The sequence below is a fragment of the Phalacrocorax carbo genome, chromosome 3, assembly GCF_963921805.1.
Source record: "Phalacrocorax carbo chromosome 3, bPhaCar2.1, whole genome shotgun sequence".
In the NCBI taxonomy this organism is placed as follows: domain Eukaryota; kingdom Metazoa; phylum Chordata; class Aves; order Suliformes; family Phalacrocoracidae; genus Phalacrocorax; species Phalacrocorax carbo.
The window spans coordinates 70,925,735-70,941,506 of NC_087515.1; the positions used below are offsets into that span (position 1 = coordinate 70,925,735).

The 15,772-nt window shown below is 39.4% G+C and overlaps 1 protein-coding gene across 3 annotated transcripts in view; it reads right to left on the minus strand.

Annotated features, from left to right (window-relative positions):
- Positions 1-15,772, minus strand: part of TPD52L1 (TPD52 like 1) — a 59,347-nt gene that overhangs the window by 39,250 nt on the left and 4,325 nt on the right. The gene's annotated exons all lie outside the window — the stretch shown is intronic.

Here is a 15,772-nt window from a genome sequence, read left to right on the forward strand (position 1 = left end):
TTTCTTCAAAATAAGAAAGCTGGTTAATGTGGATCACCAATGTGAATGGTGAATATTACACTGAGCAAATTGGAAGTACATAACTGAGCCAAATTTGCTTTAAAAGTACCTCTGATTGCAGCACTTTGAGAACCTTATGGATGTACAGAGTTTGCAGAAGCAAATACCATATCTACTGTTTACATTTTCTAAATATTAGAGAGAAGCATACCTTGATTGCTCAGTCTAAACCTGTGAAGGGTGAACAAGTATACTGGGCCTCCAGTTACTTTCTTCTTCTGCATGTCCAAGATCAGGATCAATATGTATGATAACCAAGATAAGCATATACATAAATTTTTGCGAGACCTGGGCCTGCCTGGTATAATATATACAGAGGAAACAAAATATAACTTATCTCCCAATCACTCAGTAAAGAGAATAATGATTGCTGGGGTTCCAGCCATTAATAGCCTCTCTTTCTTCATTGTCTGCAAACAAAACAATGCAAAACATGACATAACAGAAAACATTCTCGCTCCTTTGGAACTTGTTTTAAAGCTTTCAATCTGTTTCTGTTGTGGAAGAAAATTCTCTTCCAGGCTACATCTGGGACAACACTTTTCCCTGTATTTCAGTTCTTTAGTGGGGTAATCAGCCATCTCAGCTGACTCTTGACATCTGTATACTGATTAATACAGAATAGAACAACTTCTTTCCCAGGTCCACAGAGGCCTGTATACTCTGTGACATAGAGATTAGAATTTATGTTGAATTTTGGCAGTAGGGAATAGAGGTTACAAGCAGCAAGTCTGGAGTATTCAACATCTTGAAACTGAGTACTTAATATTTTTCATACAGAAAGCAAAGCTCCCTCCAGCTTTCTATCATTTCTTCCACCTAGAGTGCCCCAGTGTACCTGGATTTCCACCTATTTAACTGAACAGAACTGATTTGATCCAAACCATTGACTTCACTGCAGAGCACAATGTGGTGAACTCAGCCTTGTTAATTACAACTTGAACGGGAAGATAAAGAGCAGCAACACAGGTGCTGAACCCTTGCCTTACACCATATGTGGGAGTATAAATCAACACCCTTAAGCACAAAACCTTTTAAAAACATGAAGGCATATAGAAGTAGTTGATACCTTAGCTATTACCCAAAAAGCAGCTTGCCAGGAAAACCTAGATTGCTGAAATCACAACAAAAGAAGAGTACATTTATTCAGATGGAATACTACCAAAACACCTTCATTAACACCCCTCCATCCCTAAACACAGTTGTTGTTCGGTATTTGAGGGCTAATAGTGTTGCTATGTGAATCAGGCTGAACTTAGTCCCCACGATCTTGAAAGCAGTATTTTTTTCATGGACAGAGGAGCAGCAGTACAAGGCAGGTCTTGGAAACGCTGGGAAGAATCTCAGGTGCAACAGGGTTAAGGCTGAAAACCCTTAAAGGAAGCCTTGGGGTAGATGTGAAATGAGGCAATCCTGGAGCTAAAAAGAAGGCAGATCTGTGCTCAGGGGACAGCACTCATTTGGGATTAGCTAGGTAAAGAGGCGTGAATTGCTGGACAATGGTTAGATATGGAAGCCAACATGGGCCAAAATAACCAAAGATGACTGAGTAACACTTAACTAGACCCAATGGTCAAGTTCAAACTTCAAGATTGAGCTGAAGTTACAACCCATTCCAAAACAGCACATGTACATCAATCTTCTCCATGATCCTCTGCAACCTCATCCACTGCCAGTCCCAATTCGTATCTCTTGCTTCTTGTCCAAGTCCTCTAAAATCTAGTCTAGCCCATCAGTCTCCACCTTCTTGCTCAAGCCAGTAACAGAGTCTTCCCCTCAAGCTGCGCCAGGGGAAGTTTAGGTTGGACATTAGGAAAAACTTCTTCACTGAAAGAGTCGTCAAGCATTGGAACAGGCTGCCCAGGGAGGTGGTTGAGTCTCCATCCCTGCAGGTATTTAAAAGAAAGGTAGACGTGGTGCTTGAGGATATGGTTTAGTGGTGGACTTGGCAGTGATAGGTTAGCGGCTGGACTCGATGATCTTAAGGGTCTTTTCCAACCTTAACAATTCTATGATTCTATGGTCGCTGTCCCTCCACAAACGCTTCGCTTCAGTCACCTCACAGCTCTACCATACCATGGCTCGCAGTCTTCTTTCAGTCTCACTTCTGAACTTCCTCAGATGAGCACTATCACAAGCAATGTAGTCTCCCACTCTTCCCTTGGTGTTCCCAATCTCTGCCTTTTCCTCATGATCCTTGTTTCTTCCAGACACACTTAGTAGCTCTCAGTCCTGGACTTCACTTTCTGCTGCCATTCTGCTTTGTTGAAAACAGCTTCACTGGTATCCTCTCACCACTTACAGCTGACCACTTCAGTCCTGGGCTAGGTCTATCAGCATAGCTAGTATGCTTCACTTCCAGTGCTACATCATCTGAACTTCTCAGTCTCTTTCCCCACTTCGGCAACAGAAACTCATTTCTTGAATCTAACCTGAAAAGATCTCTTCACCAGTGTTTGGGGCTACCCTCACAGACCATTTCTCTAATTTACCTGTCTTAGTCTTCAGCTTAGGAAAGGGAGGAATAAAAAACTGAACACATTAGGAAGAAAACAGACTTCCTGAGGCAGATCTCAAATCTTTCCACCTATTGAGAATGTAAACCTAGAACTCTGTCCCCTTAATTTACATCCTAGAGAATTTAGCATCCACAGTTTCAAGCAACTGCACAGCAAAGTATGCAGGCAAGGTTCCCAATCCTTTGTTCTTCGTAATTTTTTTTTTATTTATGTGCCTATCCCTATTTCCCCTCTAATAACCACCGAGCCCTGTATTAGATTTCAGAGTTAGACATCTCTTAAAACAAGTTTAATGAAACAGTCCATTGGTAGAGAAGATTTAAAGTGATTTCACAGACAGAGAGAATACTAGATGAGCCCATCCTTAGATGAGATATCAGAGAAACCAAATGGAGAAGAAGGGTCATTCATAAAATCTGCTTACAACAGGAAAAAAATGTCCAAGCTTGTAAGTCTGAGCACCACAGCACCCATCCCACAAAAGCACACCTTCTGTGAGGTTCCTACAGCACCTTACCCAGGAGCTCAGCACAGCCTCAGGAGGAACTACTGTATTAACTTGATTCAAGGAAGTCAGCCAACCACAAGACACAAAACCATAGGAAATTCAGCTATCGACATTTTCCTTCTCATAAGACAACTTGTTAGTTTTGCAGCCTTTAAGGAGAAAAAGAACCTGCAGCAAATTCACACCAATATATATAAGAACTGGTAATGATTTTGGTAGTAAAACAGCTCCTCTTGCTAGCATTGCTGACCCCAAAATATTCTCCCACCTTCTACTCCATGCAGGAAGCACAGCTGCTTCTCAGCCTCCCCTGCAGGGTCCTTTCAACTAGTCAGCCTGAGAAATATTCCTTTCAGACATTGGTTATATATGCACCGACTACAGAAGTATAATAGAATACAAGAGCTCAGTGGGATTGCTGATATGTCTTGAATTAACCACAGGAGTAATTCTTTAAGAATTAAGCAACAAGGTAGGATCCTGTTTAGTGTGTTTCATCTAGCTGTATATTTTGTTAAACACATAATCTAACAATTCATCAACACATACACGGATGAGTTGATTCAGCTAAAATGTTAGAGCCAAGTCCTATAATCTAAGTATTTTTCTACACTATATCGAAAAGTGTCAGATATAGGCATCTAAAAGCCAGAATTTTAAGATAACACCTCATTTTTATACTTCGTCATGTGCATTCATTTCCAACAATTATGTACTTCACCCAGAAAAAAAAAGAAACCTGCACTTCAGCAATGCAGACAATTGTCCATGTGCATGTGCAGACATTCAGTTTATACATTCAGTTGCTGCAGCTGAGCCGGTAACACAGCTCTTCATGTTAGTTTCGCACTTCTTTCTTTGGGGGTAGAAGGAACTTCTGGAACCAGAAAGGACTGGTTCCAATTCACCTGGAATTAAATATATCTATATAGATAATTATATATCTATACATAGTCATAATCTATCTATAGTTGTATAAATAATGGGTAACTTCTCGCAGAAACTAAAATACAGACCAGATGTCCAAGGCAAATCTTTCCTGCAACATTAGAATATGATAGCTATTACTGTGCACCTTGATTTCCATTTGCTGATCTCTACAAAACACCCATCTTTTCATTTAAATTTAGGCTATCTTAAATAATAGTATTCAAATGGTCATTAGCTGCTTATTAAAAGAAGCTTGTTGTGAAGTTGCGAATCTGGTCAGGTAACATTTCAAGGCTCTGTTTTCCCAGTAGCTTGCTGAAAGTATGGGGAAGCTGTAAAATTAGTTATTATTTCTCCTAACTTATAGGACTGAGGAAACATTTATTACTTACTAGCTCCCAGTCAAGGCTCCTTCTGACAAAATATAGGGAGCATAAAATTTCAAACTGAAACATTTCCCGATGGCTAAATCAGTTTTCCATATGAAGTGACATATATATGCCTGGTCAGAACCATTACTGCCAAATTACCAACAGGTTTTATGTGCAGGGAGCTAAAGCAGTTTTAACTGCATGATCACAAAAGTAAAGACGCTAAAAGAACCTACTTTGCTAGGGTTCCTACCCCTGATTAATAAATTTAACTGACTTCACTGCACTGAGACCCACAGTAATTCTAGAACTGCAAGATATCTGATACTCCCCAGACCAATACAGAATGATGCTTTAAGCCTGCTAAATCAAAGTCACATTCTACATAGTCAACGGCATTGCTAAAGCAGCAACAAGAAGCAAAGGGATTACAATTAGGATGCTATTATATTTGAAATGGAGCACAATATAGGTCAGCATCCACCAGCTCAAACTCAGACTACAGCTGCATCAGTACAAACTTGTACTCTGCTAGTTAGCCATGCCATGTTGCACAGCTTACCAGCTCAGGCACGCTGATAACATAAAATACTGCTCTGGAGCCTTGAGCTAGGACCTCCGCTTTGGATCACAGGAATACCGGTTGCTCAGAGCTTCTGGGTATCTGCATTGTGCTATGCTGCAAAGACAGCACAGCATTTCTTGCAGTTACTGCTTTCTTTCTCTAGCTACTGTCATCTCACACACTTAAAACTAGGGTCTCCAGACCGAGGGGAGTTCTGTGAGTCCCTGACAATGATGTAGCCATTCTTAAGGGCAGGTTTCCGAGGAGCAGCCTAGCACCCTCCAGAGCACTTCAAGGTATGTCATATAAGCCACCTGTAAGTATTCCTCTCATACGATCTCAAAATCCTGGACAGGCATTTTCCTCTCCTGCCCAGCTACGTAACCTGACAACACACAGCTAGTTGGTCTGGGAGAGACAGTATTTTTTGCCTGAAGATGCACAAGTATTAGCTATGAGCCATGGAAGGTTTGGTCACTTTGGGAAGAGAGTTCAAGTAGCTGAGATGTTTTCAAGGTTAACATAAAATCTTGATGGACATTCGGCAGCAGAAAAAGAGGAAAAAAAAAAAATTCTTAGGTTCCCAGTGCTTCTCCTTTTCCTGACTAGTATGTATGTGCTTCTTCATGGATGAGTCACATTCAAGCTATATTGCCTGCTCCCTTTCCCCACTCTTCTCAGAAACACTGAAGATCATGCCTTATTTCTATATGTAGACAAAATTTGAAAAAAATTGGAATTGTAATGATTATTAAGATTGTTCAGATGCACAGCTGCTATGATTTCAGAATTACACCAATATAAAGGTATAGAATCAGAAATTAACTTTACACCCATTTAGAATAGCAATTTAGCTGCTGGGTGGGTGATTAGCTTCTGCTTCACTTTGTAGCATAGGTGTTGCAAGCTTCCCAGAATGGATTAGGAACTTCATCCAATAGATTACCAGCCACCACAAGAAGCCATTGCATTGGTGATGTCCTGTATCTCTTTTGTCCTTTACTAACAGCATGATATTTTAGGCATTGACTTCCATGTATTCGTCTGAAGTAGAGGTTTCCTAAGTGTCATTCAAGCAGGCCATTAACAGGTAGGACGTGAGGACAGAGCCCACACACCACCACTTACTAGCATCTATTTTCTTCTCTGCCTCCATTTTACCCAGATTAAGTCAATCCTGGTTATCCCAAATTTAATTTCGGTTGCTGTACCTGGTGCTCCACAATTCTCTTCCAAAAAGAGGCATCAATGCAGCAGACGCCATCTTGGAAACTATTCCATGAACTTCCCACCCCTTATACTCCATGGTTAGCTGATGAGTCATTGCCTGTTCCCTTCTCTCCACTCTTCCACTTGCAACAAAGCTCAATCAAGACTAAACACTGGGATGTGCCATCACAGGACTCCGCCCAGAGACAGATGCAAGACCCAGCCCACCTCCCTCATTATCTCTTCCAGATGGCCCCTCTTCTTGTGGCCTAAGATTGCTGGGGACAAGATCTGAAGGTCCCTATGGTCTCATACAATCTTACATTCCTACAACAAATTACACTAAGAATATACTCATGTGTAACTCATTTAACCTCCACAAACAGGCAGACTAGCAATTGTCTGGACATATGTTACTTCAAAAGAAAAAAAAAACCCCACAAATCAAAAAACCCATAAAGTATGGGAAAGCATATAGTAGGTAGAAATCAACACAGAGAGCTGTTTGGCTTTTACTTTAAAGAAAGTTTTAGTACTTACTGTCACACATAATTAGATAAAATACACAGGCAATATGAAAAGTATGGGATTATCAATAATCAGGAACTGCAAGTCACACAGAAGAATCCAGCTCAAAACAATTGAGTGAACAACCCTTCATATCAGGATATTTATAATGAAAAAGTAGGGGGTGGATAGATGGGGGAACACATTTAACGTGATCTTCTGACAGATTCATACAACAAGATAATAGAACAACTGTACAGGGAGCTACAGCATACTGAAACACTTCATGGGCATTTTTGAGTTTTCTCATGGAAAGTTGTGGCTGAGACTAGTAACTAGTTTTACAGTCTGTTGTTAAATCTGATTAAATGCAAGAAACTGTTTCAGCATTGGTCTGTACCCGTGCATGTTTCCTATGAGAATTGTAGGGATGACAATTAAATAAACCACTTAAAAACTACAGGATCTGTAACTATTCCACAAAATTTAAATTAACCAAAGAATACAACGATAAAATCCAAGACAGATTTTTAGACTCATTCAGGTATCTGAATATTAACTGGATGAAGGTGTTTTAATTGGTACTTTTTGTGTATCTTCTCCATATTCATCTCAGGCTCATGTTCTAGAGTATTACATATCAGGCTAATTTTTGTATGTTGACCTTGTTAAAAAAGAAAACCAAAGAAAACCCCACCCCACACTATTAGCAGTGATGTCTGTTGAATTAACCACAATGACAGCAAAATTAAAGGCAAAAATGCCAAATTTTTGCTCACGTACATTGTCTGACATTTATTTTAGGGAAATATATAGATGAACCTTTATGCTAACAAAACTGTTACGAATTGAAGCCCTTTTACTGCTCTAATTTTTTGTTGCTCAATCAGTTAAAAATAACATGCCTACCTTGTTATCTAATATTCATGTCAAATAGTGAGAAAATATCTTCTAATTGTATAACCCTTCTAGTAAACAAAATCACGTTACAGCTTCTTTTGCCATGTCGTTATATTGAAGCTAAGAACATAGCAAGCATAAGAGAAACAGCAAAGAACTGTTTCTTATTTAAAATTGGAAAACTCTTGTTTACAAATTTAAATTGCAATTAAGTCTTCAAAGGGATGAAATGGTAAGTAGAACAAAGAAACTGTCCAGACATTGCATTAGTGTCTTTGATCTTCTTTATAATGTAGTCTTAATGCCGGATATAGAGATTAAGGAGGAAAAAAGGGGACTAGAAGCATTTACAGTAAATAACTAAATTGATCAGAAAAACTATTTAAAATTGCAAGGATTTCCAGTACCATTTTTTCCATTCCAAAGTTATTATGGGAGGATCCACCTAGAAAACAAACTACCTGAAGGAAGATCTTCCCTTCTGTGTTTGGTTCTAGCTGTGGTCAAGCCTGAATTTCTTGAGCCTAGAAATTACTGTACAGCCTGCCTTTCTCCGAGAGGACTTAGAATAGAGGAAGATTGACTCTGAATCTAAGTTTGGAAAATAAGACTAGATGCTGGGTTCATCTTAGTTCAGAGAATGGGAAGAACTCTAGACACACAGGTCATATAGATCAAGAATGTAAATATTAAACAAAATTGTAGATTCTACTTCCTGTGACCATGGGAGCTCAATCTTCCTCCTCCTCAGAGTATGCTCTCTTGTAAGAGAGATATGGATGGGCAAGTGTCTTCGCATTTCCTCTCCCCTGGGCTTTGGGTCAGCAGTGGTGTCAAGGAGAGGGAGGGAGTACAGCTTTTGGGCATTCAAGAGCTCTAGGACACAGTCCACCATCTCAGATTAAGTGTCCCCAGTTGTCCTGGAGCAGCTCATTACAGACCTTACCAAGGCTTTCCATTCCATCTCTTAAGCCCTGCAAAACAAGGCATTAATAAATCTATCCGTAGCTATGACATAGATTGTCAGGTTTCCAAAAAACGGGACAATTTTATTTGAAGCTCCTGGATAAACAGCCAGTTGTAGTGTGCTAATTCTTTTCTCTGTTTTAGTAAAACAAAAATAAATTAATCATACACTGAGGATGTGTCTCTTATTTTTCCCCCAGAAGCCATTGACACAGCTGCCAATCTATGCCAGTGAAGAAAGACAATCTACACACAAACAACTGGCAGAAAACAGATTCCACAGCTTGACCACTGCACTGATAAGCCATACACTCTGGTAAGGATTTTGATAATCATCCCAAAGACAGAAGTGCAATGGGTAAAAGCGAGAATAACAATCATGGTAAAAAACCAAAATTATATCACTTACTAAAAGTAGGTACCAAGGATCAACCTGAGAACTGATCTTCCATGCAAAATAATTATCTGAAATGTCCAGAAATGCTTGGCAGGCATGATTTTATTAACTGGATCCGATAGCTAGCTCTCTTTGTATAAAATAATAATCCTGCCTGCCTGGGGAAGACAAGGGCAACATTGCTTTCTAAGCTGTAGCTATGGAAATACATTTCACAACAATTGCTTTGTACAGTTTAAAGACAGCATTCTTTCCGTCTATTCTTTCTATTATGTCAATACCGAAAGTAATGACAGTATTGTACCACTTACTGTGCTTTCTATTGATCATTCTACACAACTTTCTGTGAGGTCAAGGGTAAGAAAAAGATGCCACAAGTGGAAGGGTTATAATCTCTTTTTCTTTCTTCAGGCAGAACAGAAAAAAAAAAAAAAAAAGAAAAAAGATGAAGTCACGATGGAATAATAGGGCATGACAAAGTGGATGACACTTAGTCACAAAAGGGACTCGTTCTCTACAAATAAGGTACTCTAGAAACTGTACCAGCCTGCATAAAACAAATGAAGGAATAAAGCATATATAATCAGACTAGAAAAAAAGCAATGTAGGGGAAGATAAGAGCTGTGACATGGCAATGCCGACAGTCAGAGGTGGAAGTTGTCAGTCAAACTTCTTAAACCCACCCTTTCACACTAAAAATACATGAAGGTACATTTGTCTAATCTGAGAATAGACAGGCACCTTGGGTCCCATCCTCAGCTGGTAGAAGTGACAGCGATCCCATCAATTCTATAATTAAGCTCACACATCTGCTTCACTGAATCAAAATCACTGAAAGTTAATTGCAGGATTTAATAACCTTTCTTTCCTAAGAAAGGGTTGGTTTATTGTACTTTTCTAAAGCCAGGTGCAAAAGAATATCACTAGATAGCAATCTAACTACAGTATAGTTAAACTCACACTCACAAGCCTCCTCAATTAACTTTAATGAAGTATCTGTGCTACAAGAAGTGATAAAATTATATTTTTAATTGAAAAATAAATTCTTCAAGTAGCTATAATTTGTACCCCTCAGATCACAAAACACATAACAACAAGACCTTTATAAATCTAATTTAAAAATGAGCAAAATCTTGCTGCAGCCAGCAGGTTGCTTTGCTTTCCCCACATCCCCCTCCAACTATTTCAACATGCAAGGCAGATGCGTCACTTTTGATCTTGAAAATTTACTAGGGAAAATACACAGGAAACAATTAAAACTGGGCACACAACAGATGATGTATTCTCTTCAGGCTCAAATTCATTATTCCCATCGCTTTCCCATTGCTTTAATACAGATTAAATGTCTCAGCATTGTTGCATATACTAAAATACACATTTAGGAATGCTGAGAGAGAAGGGACAAATCATCCTCCCCTACATCTGCTCTATCTCTCACATTGGGAGAGTAAAGATTACAGTTTTTAGGGACCAGGGCTGTCTTTCTGCCTACTGGTTGGCAATAACATTAAACCACTCACTAGGTTGGGATAAAGGCACAGTTCCTGTCCCCAGAGTTTTTCTTAAGTGTTTATGGTAGACTATGCAAGAGCTCATGGCCACCAAGAAGAAGCACTGTATTAACATGCTCCTCAGAGCAGGCATCTCCTTGCAAGACTGACTTCAGCACAGGCTTAAGGTCTTGTGTCCTCCCTCTCAACTTCTAAGCACCACCTGCTTCGTTTGCAATACCCCTTAACCCTTTGTAATTAAGACTAGCTACTTTGCACCAGTGCACTTTTGCCTTCCTAAGGCAGGTTATCTGACAGTGTAGACCCCCTCCAGGCTTCCCTGAACAAACTTGACCTACTCTTGGATACACCTACCTGCAATACAATTGCATTCCCATTTAAAACCAATAAAAATAAAGCTCATTTCTATTAATATTATTTGAAAACAATCCATTTTACCAAAGACAAAGGCCATGTATTCCCTTGCACAGGCCCTTTGCTTAAGATAAAACAAATTTTTATTTGTTAAAACACATACTCCAAATATATTGAAAAGCAGCTCTAATTTGTGCCTAGTTTGCCTCTTGCAAATGCGCTGCCTTGCAGCTGGGCAGCCACTGCTGCAGAGGGCTGCTCTGATAAACCTGGAATTTGGAGTTAGTGTTACACTAATTCTCTGGGCACAGGCCACACAAAATACTTCTCAATCAGAATAGTACCATCTAGCCAGGCCTTTTCAACTTTAAGTTTCATTTGCTTTTCCTCCAGGTTTTTTTTTGCCAGCACCCTGAACTGTGAAATGAAGTATTTCTTATTCTGCTCTTAATGTTAAGCTCCATGTTAAGGCCTTCAGAGTTTTTGGCATCATTAATTTTGTGGCTTTGCCCACTCAGTGTTTTGTAGCACGCCATTACAAAGAAATGTGTTTGCTTGGTGAGGCTGTGGGTGGAGACATCTGGGGTTTAGGGCCCTGGATATCCATGAAGTTCCCATAGAAACAAGTTTCTCGGCCTTTCCTTCTGTTGGGTAGGGTTTGAAGACAGGAGGCACGCTTCTGCAGTTGGCCTGAGTTACACAAATGTCCATATCGCAGGATGGTCAGCTCTTTATCAGACCAGGAGACAAAGACTGGCACTTCCAGTCACACTGTACTGGCTCAGTCTTTGAGGTCCCTGATTTACCCCCAAATACCAGCCAAAATGGCAGCCATCACCAACAGAGTGTTTTTTTCCTCCTTGAAGATCAACAGGGAAGATAAGCCCTGAACCACAGAGGGTCAGTTTTTCTGACAGCTGCTCTGGATACAGGTAATAGCAGGCCAACTGGTAAGAGAAGGTAAGGGTTTAGGCACGTGGCACGAGTTGCTATCAACTCGAGGTTGCATTGGGTCACACTCAGGGGTAAGAACATCACCCAAACCTCTACCCTACTCCATACTGATCACCCAGTCTGTTATCATGCCTATTGTAACTTCAGTACCTTAGGAAGGTCTAGAAAGAGAGCACAAGACAGTCCTTGTCTTCTCTTTGCTCTTCTACTACCTTATGTAAGATTTTCTGAGGATGTTGTTGCAGGATGGACATAACACATCGTACATTTCCGAAATAAACTAGTATTCCCAAAGCTTGCATCTCTGCTAACAACTTCCATTCACATCTCCATCCCTACTCAACTTAATTGCTAAAATCTTATTCCCTTGCCCTTGATTCCCACGTACAGCACGTAACCATGACCAGAATACTGCTGCTTCCCTTCCAGGACATGTTCATGCTCCATACTTCTACACAGACCTGGACACAACTGAGCAGCCTTCTAATTCTGGATCTAGGCCTAAATCTAGTTCCCACATTTAAACTCCTCTCAAATGGGTACAAACCATTATCATTACATGCTCTTCTTTATTCTTTGTGCTTAATGCAGACTTCATCTACATTGCTTATTATCTGTGCTTCGCTATTTTGAAGTAATTTAAAACCACAAGAGAAGACATGTTTTTCCTCTACCTGCAGTATTTGACTTCCAGTTTCCTGGCAATATCTGTTATTTAACTCTGCAAAGACCTTATTTAAATCTTCAAAACCGCATTGTGATTCAGTTTATATGAATGACATTATTCAGCAGCCTTTTTTTTTTTTTATCAGTCAGGCTATTCAAGTAATTGTTCCTTCTTCACCATCTTCTTTCTTTGCTGTCACGGCTTCTGTACCACCTGACCCACAACGCGACTAGCGGATTTACTCTTGCAAGACCACATGGCTTCCTTGGTTCTTCAGTATTCTCACATGCACATAACAGCACTGGTTGGATAGTTTAATTACATGACAAACATCATTCCCCCTGATTATGACTTTGATTCCTCCCTCCCACAATAATAAGTTAATAGCTGCCATCTGCCTATTAAAATACTTTGAGCAGAAGATAATCTTCTGTTCCTGGCATAATTGCCCCTCTAACTCTGTAATGTACATACATTTTACTTGTCTCTAAGGAAAATCTGGTTGTGTTTAAATACAACTATCTCTGATCACTTTTTAATCAAAATTTAGCATGCACCAACCCAGCAGAGAAAGAACATAAAGCATTTGAGGCTTTCAGGAGATATTTTAAATAAACACATTCATTCCAATTCATTCTCTAAAAATCTGCCAGCGTTTCCTAGAGTGACCTATCTGTGATCTACTCAGTGGAGTTAAGAACATTTTAATTAAAGCGCGAAGCATAGGAAGAGGAATTAAATAAGCACCTAAAATGCCTGAGCCAACATCAGGATGACAAGTTATTACTAAAGCACAATGAAAACAATTATTCCAAGGCAACTGTGCAAAAAGTATTTTAAGACTTCGAGATGGTTTTGAGTAACCTTTTTGTAACCACTAACCTGCAGCGCCTTAGTTCCACCCAGGCGGCAGGGCAGTTTCCTGGTGAGGAAACAGGTGAAAAGACAACATCTGAACAAACAGGTGAACACAGAAAAACCTAACCCTTTCCTGAAGAAGCAAACATCAAAAGCATCAGCTCTCTTCAGCCACCATTTATAAATACTTACAGAATATAAATGATACAACCTTTTAATTTCATACCTTACATAGTTTTTAATCATGTTTTCCATACTTTACTTACAATTTATAAATTGGTAACTTTATTTATTAGGCAATTATTAAATACAACTTTAAAGCATAGCATTAATATTAGAGAGAGAACTTATATATCAGATGGCTAAAGAGGAGGGGTGTTGCACAAGTTAAAGCAAAACCCAGGCAGAAATCAGATGCTAGAAATGGAAAGAAAAAAACCAGAAAGAATGATTCTCAAAAGAGAAACAGTTTTGGCAGGATCTGGTCCCTTGGGGCCTGGGAAAGCAAATAACAACTTCACTGACCAGCAAACAGAAGTAGCCCTTTCAGCAAGAAAGCACATGAAAATAAACTGTACTGCCTGCTACAAAAACATTTAGTGCAAACACTTTTTACTGGGAAAGCCAACACTGTATCTATAGACGCTTTATGCTTACATGAATTTAAAAAAAAAAATAATGTTTTCAGAGTGTAATTTTATATCCCTTTCTGCCAAAAGCACCACTAGAGCCCTAGTTCCTGTGTTTTCCTAAATCTGAACCTTGAGTTTGCATTTTGAGGATGTGTTGTTGTTAAAAGTACTTTAAATTCTATTATCTTACAAAAACATTAAAAGTCTAATTTTGCCTTTACTGTCTAATTTTGCTTTACTGAAAAGCGACTGCTTGCCATTACACATTTTAAGTACTGTCATTAATTTAGAACACTTTACTGACTAGGTTCTTGGTGGACAGCAGGGATAACTGCATGCCAAGGTAAGTCAGTGGTGATAGCAGGACAACTTCACAAAAACCAAACTCCAGAAGACCACCAAAAAAAAACCCAGAAGAAAGCATCTTCCTGCTAGCCCTCCTTGCTTCAGAAGGAACCAACTGCTCAAGGTGCAGTGCTACCTTCCCTTTTCTGGAAGTGACTCACATTAGACCTCCTTGTGATCTTTATAACCACTACCTGCTTCTCCAAGCTCCCTGGATTCTCCTTCAGTGACTAGAAATGCAAAGATGTAAAAACTGCCCAAAAACTGGATCCCTGATTATGTAGGTCCTAAGCATCTGAAAGTCCATTACTTGAACAACAGGCTAAATGAAAGAAGCTGTTGTATCTGGCCACAGGATACACACATGTAATCGTGACCTTTCCTTATTTCTGTAAAACTGTCTATATAAAATTTACTGTTGTATTATTCTTACTTGGTTGTTGTAAAAGCCATGGCTTTCGGCTACAAAAATGAGATGTCTTTCAGCAATCAGCCTTATGTAAGAAAACTTAATGACAGCTAATGCGGAGACAACACCGAAACTCCTAGTATCTTATGCGACTGTTCGCAGTGAGAACTTGCTCACCTGCCTGGGAATCCAATAGCAGATCCTTCACTTTACCATGCCATTAATATAAACACAGTACCCTTTGACTGCAATAAGGAAGAAAGAATCAAAAAGTTCAAGAAATCTTGCACAAGAGTAATTAACAAGAACATTCTTTTAGAAGGCTTTTTACTTATCCAGAGTTTAAGTCCAATAAGCACAGAAAAGGTAAAATGTGCCAAGCAGGAGAGGGAAAATGGAAGACTCATAGGTGTAAGACCTTTATCATCATGATAAGATGGTACTGGAGGCAGCATCACTTCATGTACATCGCATTCTTGAATTCATTTAAAACTTTCAGATAAGAGCATTTGCAGAAAGATCCTCACTGCTGACATTCTACTTCTTTTTACACAGTGAAAAAGAGAGGGAATAAGAGCAAAAGAGAAAGAAAAGGAGATTTAGTGCTGAAGTGCAATACAAACACTTGCTAAATGACTGTGTCTTTTATAGTTATCCACGTGCAACTCCATGTCATCCATGCCATGGATGCAGAAGTGTCATGATGATAGCCTAGTTAGCTATTATATGATTTTCATCCATGGATCTCAAAGATGACTAAGCAGCATTACCTCTGTCCCAGAAAACCAAATCAATCAGCTAATATGCCCACGGTTTTGGAGAAGGTCAGCCTGATATCTGATACCCAGATTTGTCAGTCCCCTCTCACCATTTCTCGTACACGATGGGTGTAGAGAATGCAGCAGCCAAAATGCCCAGTTTAGAGAGCAGCGATATGACTACAGCAGACTATGTTTCTAAAATTCAGCATGCCACTGTGCATTTCTAGGAGATACAAATAAAACCCGGTAAAACTAGCCTGCACAGACCTTGTATTTATATATTACCCCAAGCGGTATTTTCTGATTAATAAGAAAGATCTAATTTTATCCTTAAAAACACTTTCTGAAA